This window comes from Heterodontus francisci, unplaced genomic scaffold, assembly GCF_036365525.1.
Source record: "Heterodontus francisci isolate sHetFra1 unplaced genomic scaffold, sHetFra1.hap1 HAP1_SCAFFOLD_75, whole genome shotgun sequence".
In the NCBI taxonomy this organism is placed as follows: domain Eukaryota; kingdom Metazoa; phylum Chordata; class Chondrichthyes; order Heterodontiformes; family Heterodontidae; genus Heterodontus; species Heterodontus francisci.
Window position 1 is genome coordinate 3,821,024 of NW_027141820.1, and position 10,608 is coordinate 3,831,631.

Below are 10,608 nucleotides of genomic sequence, written 5' to 3' on the forward strand. Positions count from 1 at the left end.
CCACAGTCTGTCAGAGTTAAAGAAACATTGCAATGTGAGGAAACAGCGAAGTGGTTTGATTGGGTAGATAGAGACATGATTCCACTTGTGGTGGTGTCTGAAGCAAAGGCCAGAAATACAAAATTGTCATTAATAAAAGAAATGAGGAATTCATGAAAAATGTAGTAAAGTAGTGAATGGTGAGAATGTGGTTAGAATAGAAAGTGAGATTGGATGGACAGAAGCAGTCTGAAAGGATGGCTGAAACAAAAGGTGAGTGCCCTGAAACGTTAACTGTGTTTCTCACAGCACAGATGCTGCCAGAGCTGCTGAACATTTCCAGCACTTTCTGTTTTTATTTCAGCATTTGCAGGATGTTGCTTTGATCTGAAAAAAAAATGGATGATTGGCTGGGGGGGTTCCAGTGAAATTCCACAGCAGCTAATAAAGCCTGATCTGTCAGTGGCTCGTTGGTCTAGGGGTATGATTCTCGCTTAGGGAGTATAGTTAATTAACATGCGAGAGATCTTGGGTTCGAGCCCTGGTCTGCTGGCATTTTTAGGTTAAGGTTATCTTCTGGTTTCAGCCTTGCAGAAAGTGGAATTGACTTCCATACGGAGCTGGCTTGAGGACCAGACAACTGGATTCAAAGAGCTTGTCGACAAAATTGTAATTAACTAAATGGACAGATAGCCAAGTGGGAATATAAAGTTGTTGCTGTAATTGTGACCTGACTCCAAAAACAACAGGACTGGGTTCTGGACTGGAATGGAATGGAATTCTTCAGTGTTTCTGTTGTTTGGCTTGCATTGACTCATCGATTTTCTTGTTTTTCACTTTGTCGATGCCTTTGAATAATTGTGGATCCTTCTTCAGGGTGTCTTCTTTCACCCGGTAGTTCTGACATCTGATGATGTTGATCGTAATCAGCTTCAATTCGCTGATAGTTTTGGAAGTGAGCAGATTTCCTTTGCTTGTGTCTACAACATGGAACTCAGTCTGACATGTGGACCCATGGGAGGATTTGAATGCCACCCCTGCGTTGGAGTTGCATCCATCCAATAAGAGACCGAGTAGAAGTGACAGTTCTGTCAGTCGAATATGAGACTTTTAATGGCAGGGTTGTGAGTTTGAGTGCCATTCTGTTTTTCCCTTTTTTAAGGCTTCATGAGCAGAGAGTACAGCGAGTGTTTGAAATGAGCAAGTCTCGCTTTGATTCAGAACTCTTACCTCTCTGCAGCATCTCACTATGAAAGATTGAATTTGATCTCATTTCATTCTCAGCTCGGGGTCTGTGCGGCTCAGTGCCACTTCTGGCTGTCTCCCGCTTCACAATCCATCAGTACTGAGAAAGCAATGGGGAATATTACTCACATGTTGTGTTCTTTAATTTTTTGGAAAACTTGAATGTATGTATTTTATTCCAAAACAAGGACACCAAGCCACTGCTAATGTAGGGCTGAAATAGCTCAGTTGGGAGAGCGTTAAACTGAAAATCAAAAAGTCGCTGGTTCAATCCCGGGTTTCAGCAATTTTGCTTCCTTTTGCGACCCTTGCCTTGGTTCTGATTTTCCGCTTGCACAATTTACTTTGAAATTATTTACCAAGCACCAGTGGATTGAATTTGAGAAACAACACAGAGTCATTTACAGCACAGAAGGTGGTCATTTGGCCTATCACGTCCATGCTGGCTCTCCCCGGAGCAATCTCGTCAGTTCCACTCACCAGCTCGATCCCTTTCCTCCTGCAAGTTTCTTTCCTTCGAGTATCCATCCAATTTCCTTTTCAAATCATTGATTGTCTCTGCTTCCACCACACTCGTGGGCCAAGACATTGCCACCCACAACATAAAAAATTCCACCTCATCAAGGATGGGAAATACTTACATCTTCGATATTTGCTTATTCTCTATTTCTATGAGAATAGACTGGCAGTCAACATGAAAGGAAACCCAAAAATCTTCGAGCAGCATGTAAATGATAAGTGGGTAGTAAGAGGTTGAGTCGGGCCTATTAGGGACAAAAAGGATAATATAAGCTTAGAGGTGCAGGGCAATGTTAATCTACTTAATGAGTACTTTGTATCAGTGATCACTAAGGAAGTGGAATTTGACAAAATATCAGTCGAAGTGAAGAGAGTAGAGGCAATGGAGAAAGTACAAATTGAGAGAGGGAGGTACTAAAAAGGCTGGCTGTGCTTAGGGAAGATAAATCACCTGGTCCGGATGGCTCACATCTATTTTCCTTTGTACCTTGCAGTTGGGATATGAAAGAAATATTTTTACACGTTACCTGCCAACTGCTGCTACGTGACTGTGGGTTTCACACTGTATCTGTCAATTTCTTGTCTGGTAATGCGAAGTTTACAGTGTACCTGTCAGTTTCTAGTATGTGAGTGTTGATTTCACTCTGAAAAGAATCATCGATCATAGAATAGTTACAGAACAAGTGGAAGCCATTCAGCTCATTGTGCTTGTGCTGCTTCTATGCACGAGCAACTCAGCTCATGCCACAGACTCATGTATTCCATGAAAACATGCAATTTTTCCACTTCAGATAATTATCTTATACCATTTTGAAAGCCATGGTTGAATCAGCCTCCATCACACTCTCAAGCAGTGCACATCAGATCTTAACCACTCGCTGTGCAAAAGAAGTTTTTCCTCATGTTGCCTTTGGTTCTTTTGCCATTCACCTTAAATCGGTGTCCTCAGGTTACAGAGCCGTGAATAATATTCCCCATTGCTTTCTCAGCACTGATGGATTGTGAAGCAGGAGACAGCCAGAAGTCCCACTGAGCCGCACTGACACAGAGCTGGGAATGAAATGAGATGAAGTTCAATCTTTCACAGCGAGATGCTGCAGAGAGATGAGTCCCGAATCAAAGTGAGACTTTCTCATACTTTTGCTGAATTTCATTTCAAACACTCCTTGTACTCTCTGCTAATGAAGCCTTAAAAAAGCGGAAAACAAAATGGCGCTCAAACTCACCACCCTGAAATTAAAAGTTTAATGTTTGACTGACAGAACTGTCACTTCTACTCGCTCTCTTATTGGATGGATGCAACTGTGTTCTCCAACGCAGGGGTGGCATTCAAATCCTCCCATGGGTCCACATGTCAGACTGAGTTCCATGTTGTAGACTCAAGCAAAGGAAATCTGTTCAGTTCCAAAACTATCAGTGAGTTGAAGCTCATTACGATCATCAGCATCAGAGGTCAGAACTACCTGGTGAAAGAAGACAATCTGAAGAAGGATCCACAATTATTCAAAGGCATCGACAAAGTGAAAAACAAGAAAATCGATGAGTCAATGCAAGCCAAACAGCAGAAACACTGAAGAATTCCATTCCATTCCAGTCCAGAACCCAGTCCTGTTGTTTTTGGAGTCAGGTCACAATTACTGCAACAACTTTATATTCCCACTTGGCTATCTGCACATTTAGTTAATCAAGCTCTTTGAATCCAGCTCTCTGGTCCTCAAGCAGGCTCCATATGGAAATCAATTCCGCCTTCTGCAAGGCTGAAACCAAACAATGACCTTAAATTAAAAATGCCAAAGAAGAAGGGCTTGTCTAGGATTTGAACTCAGGATCTCTCACACATTAATTAACCACTCACCCTAAGCAAGAATCATACCCCTAGATCAACATGCCACTGATATCAGAACTTCTTTTTAGCTCCTGTGGAATTTCACTGGCAGGCAAAGCCGATCATCCATTTTTTTTCAGAGCAAAGCAACATCCTGCAAATTCTGAAATAAAAACAGAAAGTGTTGGAAATGTTCAGAAACTCTGGCAGCATCTGTGGAGAGAGAAACAGAGTTCGCCTTTCAGGGCGTTTACCTTTTGTTTGAGCCATCCTTTCACACTGCTTCTGTCCACCCAATCTCACTTTCTATTCTATCCAGATTCCACCCACACACTACCTAAATACATTTATCATGAATTCCTCATATCTTTTAATAATGACAATTTTATATTTCTGGTCTTTGCTTTGGACTCCACCACAAGTGGAATCATGTCTCCATCAAACCAATCAAACCCATTCACTATTTCCTCACATTGCAATGTTTCTTTCACCCTGACAAACGATGGCGTTTATGCTGCTTGATTGCAGTTCTTGCTTCCTGCCAGTAGATGTCACCTCACTCCAGTACAGTGAAGGTTACAAATCTGAGAGCACACAACAAGAAGTAATTGTTCACGTGACAGTGAACAGGTCCCTCGATTCCTGCACACTCTTTAGAACTGTGCCATTAAGTATATATTGCCTCTCCCTATTCCTTCTGCTAAAATGCATCACCTCACACTAGTCACTATTAAAATCCATCTGCACCTGTCTGCCCATTCTGCAAGCCTATCACTGTCTTGTTGCAGGTGGTTCTTTTCATCCTCACTGTTTGCCACTTCTCCAAGTTTGGTGTTATCGGCATATTTTGAGATTCTACTCTATCTTCCAAGATCCAAGTCATTTATCTGTAGCAAATAAAAAGCAGTGGTTCCAGCAGTGACCCTTGGGGAACAGCACTGTCGACAACCTTCCAGTCTGAGAATGAACCATTTATTACGACTTGCTGTTTTCTCTCCTTAAGCCAATTTTCTATCCAATTGGACACTGAACCTCCTATTCCATGAACCTCAATCACCCTTTTATGTGTCGTTTCTTAAAATCCACATAAACAACATCCACTGCATTCCCTTCATAAACCTTCTCTGTTAGTTCATCAAAACATGCAGTTAGATTAGTCAAGCATGAACATCCCATGTATAAATCCATGCCCACTCTCCTCAATTAACTCAAACCTCTCCAAGTGACTGTTCATTTTTTCCCTGATTGTTCTTTCTTAAACCTTACCCACCACTGCTGTTAATCTTACTGGCCTGTAGTTAGCCGGACTGTCCTTGCACCCTTTCTTGAATAAGGGTGTCACATTTGCCACTGTTTATTCCTCTAACACCTCCCCCGTATCCAGGGAAGATTGGAAGATTATAGCAAGCCTTTCTGTTATCTGCATCCACATTTCCTTTCGCAATCTGGGATGAAAGCCATCCGGACCAGGTAATTTATCTTCCTGAAGCATAACCAGCCTTTTCAGTACCTCCCTCTCTCAATTTGTACCCTCTCCATTGCCTCTACACTCTCCACTTCTACTGATATTTTGTCAAATTCCACTTCCTTAGTGATCATTGATACAAGGTTTAACTAGATTAACTAGATTAACATTGCCCTGCAGCTCTAAGTATATATTACCCTCTTTGTCCCTAATGGGGCCCACTTCACCGCTGACTACCTGCTTATTATTTATATACTGCTCGGAGATTTTTGGGTTCTCTTTCATGTTGACTGCCATTCTATGCTCGTAGAGATAGAGAATAAGCTAAATATAGAAGATATAAATATTTCCCATCCTTGGGTGAGGTGGAATTTTTTAATGCTGTGAGTGGTAATGTCCTGACCCACGAGTGTGGTGGAAGCAGAGACAATCAAGGATTTGAAAAGGAAATTGGATGGATACTTGAAGCAAAGGAACTTGCAGGAGGAAAGGGATCGAGCAGGTGAGTGAAAATGAGTAGCTGGCTCCGATAATTGCTGCAGTCACTGCGATCCCCCTTAATTTTATCCAAGGTGACAATGTTTGCTTCATGCATGCTTTGAGCCCTTGTTGAGCTGGATTATGCAGGGCTCACTGTCCAGTTCCTCCATGACAGGGAAGTCTTGAATGGCACTGAGAGCTACTTCAGTGACAATGTTCTCCGTTATGTAGAGTTCAAGGTAATGCTCCGCTCACCTTTCCATCTGCTTGTTAGGTTCAGTGATGATCACCCATGTCTTTGTCTTCAAAAGGTGCTGATTTAGTTACTACTGGGTCCATTGCTTTCTTAATTGCTTCATAAATCCCTCTAGCATGCCCGGATTCATCAGCAGAGTTTTAACCAGTATTGATTGGTGCAGTGCCGAGCAGTCTGCAGAGACTTGTTTCTGGCTGCTCTGAGAGCATCTAGATGTTGTTTGCTGGGGACTTGTTTGTAGTTCATGAGGGTTCTCTTCTTAGTTACAGTAACTGACTCCATTTCAGTCCAATAAGCCTCAAACCAGTCAGCATTCCTCCCATCTCTTTTCCCATACACAGTGAGTGCAGAGTTATAGATGGTGGTGTGCAGATGATTCCACTTTGACACCGCACTGAGACCTTGAGCATTGTTGTCTGAAAGAGCCTGATCGAGGATGTTGAGGAACTCCTGGGTCCTTTCTGGATCAGTGGTTCGGCAAGTTTTGATCAGAAGACGACCTTTCTTCATGGATGGATGAAGTTTCCTTGTCTGAAGCCTGAACTTGTTACACACCAGGGAGTGGTCAGTGTCACAGTCAGCACTGTGATAGCTGCGAGTGATGAGGACACTGCTGAGGGTGGTATGTCTGGTGATGATAAGGTCTAGCTGGTGCCAATGGCATGATCTCGGATGTCTCCAGGACACCTTGTAGCACAGCTTGACCTGGAAGTAGCTGTTCATCACACTGAATCCATGGTGACAGCATAGCCCCAGCAACCTCTGTCCATTTTCGTTCATCTTGCCAATCCCCTGGTGCTCTATGCACATTGGCAAAGCTGTGTAGTCAGTATCCAAGCTTGTGTTGAAGTCTCCTAGAAGGTACAGTCCCTCAGTGCTGGGAATTCTTCTGATGGCAGTGTCAAGTGTCACATAGAATTGATCCTTGACATCTGGGGTGGAGGTGAGTGTCGGGACATAGATGCACATGAGATTAACTGGGCCCATGCTTATTGACAAGTGAAGAGTAAGAAGTCTCTCTGAGCCTACTGTGAGTGGTTCACTCATCTCAAGTGGCGTGTATTTTACTGTGAAACCCACTCCATGCTCACGAGTTGCCTCTTGGGCTTTCCCCTGCCAGAAGAAGGTGTAGTGTTTCTCTTTGAGGGATCCACTTTGAACGAGTCTAGTTTCTTGCAGCACAGCAATGTCCACATTGAGCCTTGTGAGTTCCTCGTCGATCACAACTGTCTTGTGTGTGTCATCAACCTGCAGAAGGTTGTCGGTAAGGCCAGGACACATGGTCCTTAGATTCCAGCTTGTGATGCGAAGGACTGGTGTCTTCTTTGTTGAATTTGTTTTTCTTGGTGCATAGATTATCAATCCGTCTGTTCAGAGATGACTCTCCAAGCTCCAAGCACCCATTGAAGCAAGCAGGTCGTGGCTTCACAGCACCTAACTGACTGGGGGCTGCCCAGCTTGGAGTGAATGGTAGCTATCCAATGAGACACTAAGAGCTCTCTCACTGTCCGAAGTAACCCCTGGCGCTCATACTCTACACCAATTGAATGAGAGCTTATAATCAGTAACTGTTTATTCCCGGGTTGTGCCAATGTTTAACCACGAAGCTGGAGTGTCCTCTCCAGGGCACAGGCCTGGGCAAATAGTATGGAGACCCTGAGCATCAGGACCCCCTCTCAGCATTGCTCGTATTGTCCAAAGGAAAGGAAAAACCAGTACTGTTTGGTACCAGCTCTGCTGCAGGAGTTGCTGGAAAACTGCCTGATAAGTAACAGGTAACCGCCTCCAGGACTCCACTCCGGATTTACTGTCCAGGTTTACTCCCTCAGCCTTCTGATTTATTTATTTAGAGATACAGTACTGAAACAGGCCCTTCCAGCCCACCGAGTCTGTATCGACCATCAACCACCCATTTATACTAATCCTACATTAATCCCATATTCTTACCACATCCCCTCAATTCCCCTCCCACCTACCTACACTAGGGGCAATTTACAATGGCCAATTTACCTATCTACTGCAAGTCTTTGGCTGTGGGAGGAAACCGCAGCACCCGGCAGAAACCCACGCTGTCACAGGGAGAACTTGTAAACTCTGCACAGGCAGTGCACAGAAACAAACGTGGGTCACTGGAGGTGTGAGGCTGCGGTGCTAACCACTGCGCCACTGTGTCTTCTCGAGACACCCATTGAGAAGTGAGACCTTTTGCCCAGATATGGGGCTCTGTTTCTTGGCATCAGGATGGAACCACACACCAGTGGGTCTGCATGACATGCTCAAAGATATCACACACTGCCCCATCTCTGGTACAGATCAGAGTCAGACACTGAACAGATTGCAACCCACAAGGACATCACAACCTTCCCGCTCTCTGGGACAGGTCAGTGTGATACACCAAACAAACAGCACCCCACAGGGACCTCATAAATGCCACATCCCTGTGACAGATCAAGGTCAGACACTGCAAATATTGCAACCACAGGAACATCACAAATTGCCCCATCCCTCGGACAGCTCGGGGTCTGACATTGAACATATTGCAACAACAAGGACATTACTGTATAACTCCCTCCATTCTGAAAAACAAGCATTCACCCTACTTTTTACCCTGCAGCCAATTTTGGATCCACACTGCCACTGCCCCTTTAATCCCATCTGCTTGAATTTTGTTAACAAGTCATAGAGAGATGCAAAACTGAAACAGGCCCTACGGCCCACTGAGTCTGTGCTGACCAACCACCACCCATTTATAGTAATCCTACACCATAATCCCATATTCCCTACCACATCCCCACCATTCTCTGACCTACACTAGGAGCAATTTACAACAACCAATTTACCTATCAACCTGCAGTCTTTGCTTGTGGGAGGAAACCGGAGCACCCAGCAGAAACACACACAGTCACAGGGAGAACTTGCAAACTCTGCACAGGCAGTACCCAGAACTGAACCTGGGTTGCGAGAGCTGTGAAGTTGCAGTGCCAACCACTGTGCCATTGTGCTGCCCCAAGTCTAGTTTATGGTACCTTTTCAAACACAATTTTGATGTCCAGACACGTACCATTAACCTCACCACCCTCGTCAACTCTCTCTGAAACTTCATCAAATAAATTAATTCAGTAATTATTTCAGACACAATCTTCTGTTAACCAATCTGTACTGGCTGTCATTTATTAGCCCATGTTCTACCAAGTGACAGTTAATTTCCTCCTGGATAATTGTCTCTAAAAGTTTCGCCACCACCGACATTAGACTAATTGGTCTGTAGTTCCTGGGTTTATCTCTCTTTTTAAACAGGGCTGTAATATTCACAACCCTTGCAGACTTATCTTTTAATTCTGAAAAGTCTATTGCAGACAATCACTTTGGGCATGACTTTAACCAATTAAAGCAACAGGATACTTGATTAATAAGTCCAGAACTTTTATTGAGAGTAAAATAGTACTTAATAATTGAAAGTAAAATTATACTTAACAAACTTGGGGAATATAACTTTACAGCTCTGGGGACTGGTCGAGCTTGGTCTCAGAGTGTCACGGTCCTCTTTGTCCAGTCTAGATCCCTCATCAGGTGGAGAACTTGGTCGATGATCTGAGCCTTTACCCCTGAGGTCGTCCAGTGTTCCTGCACACTGAAACCTTACAAGATCCCTACTTTTAACCCCTGGATGGCCATCACACCACCATGTAAAATAATAATCGGTCCTAGCTGTTGCTAGGTACATTTAATTTGTTCTTAATAATGTCTTCCACTAACAGTCACCTGTCCTCAGAATCTCAGACATGAGTACAATGGAGTGGTTTCACACTGTCTCCCCATCTGATCTGAAACAAGTTTCCTATTCATTAAATCTAGACTCTTGAAGGTCACAATGTGACATACCATGGGTTTTATCAGGGGTCCGAGAAAGGTCCATTGTTTGAATAAATTTCGCTGAAACTGCCCTTTCCCACAAAGACACAGAAACTCACAGTAATTAGATTGAACAAACTTTAAATGAAAACCCATTCTCTCTAAAATGTTTATTGATTCATTAATTATAACTCAATCAAGGTTCATTACTTTTACAATAATCTGTTTCAGGATGGGTAGCTACTCATTAATTATACAGGATATAAACGTTAGTATTGAACACAAAATGGTTCCTTTGGTCATGTGTTAATTATAAAATGGCTTTCGTAACGTTGTTAGTTATGACAATGGATACATTATAAAAACGGTCAAGTTAAACTAAGATCGAACTACCCAAGCTTACCTCTATCCTCCAGTCCTCTGGCATCATTCCCATATTCAAGGAAGATTGAAAGATTGTGGTTCGAGTCTCCGCTATTTCCACTCTTACTTCCCTCAGCAACCCAGGATGCAGCCCATCCAGACCGGGTGACCTTTCTACTATGAGCACTGCTAACCTTGTAATTGTCTCCTCTTTATCTATTTTCATCTCCTCCAAATTCTCCACTTCCTCCTCCTTTCCTGTGACATTTGCAGCACCCGCTTGTTTTGTGATGACAGATGAAATGTACTTAATTAGTATCTCAGCCACACCCTCTGCCTCCACAGGATCTCCTAATTGACCCACCCTTTCATTGACTGTCCATATGTTGGTAAAAGACTTCAGTGTTCCCAGTTATGTGACCCGCTAATCTTTTCTCATTCATCTTGCTGATCTCATTTCCTTTTTCAGCTCTCCTCTGCACTTTCTGTTTTCTGCTTGTTTCTCTACTGCATATGAGTCCTCACATGATTTCTCAGTGAATGGTTTTTGAACTATTTTGGAAAAGGATTGAGTTTTGTAAATTTCTCCCCAGCTCCCCTCATGGTCAGGCAGAAAGTTTAACT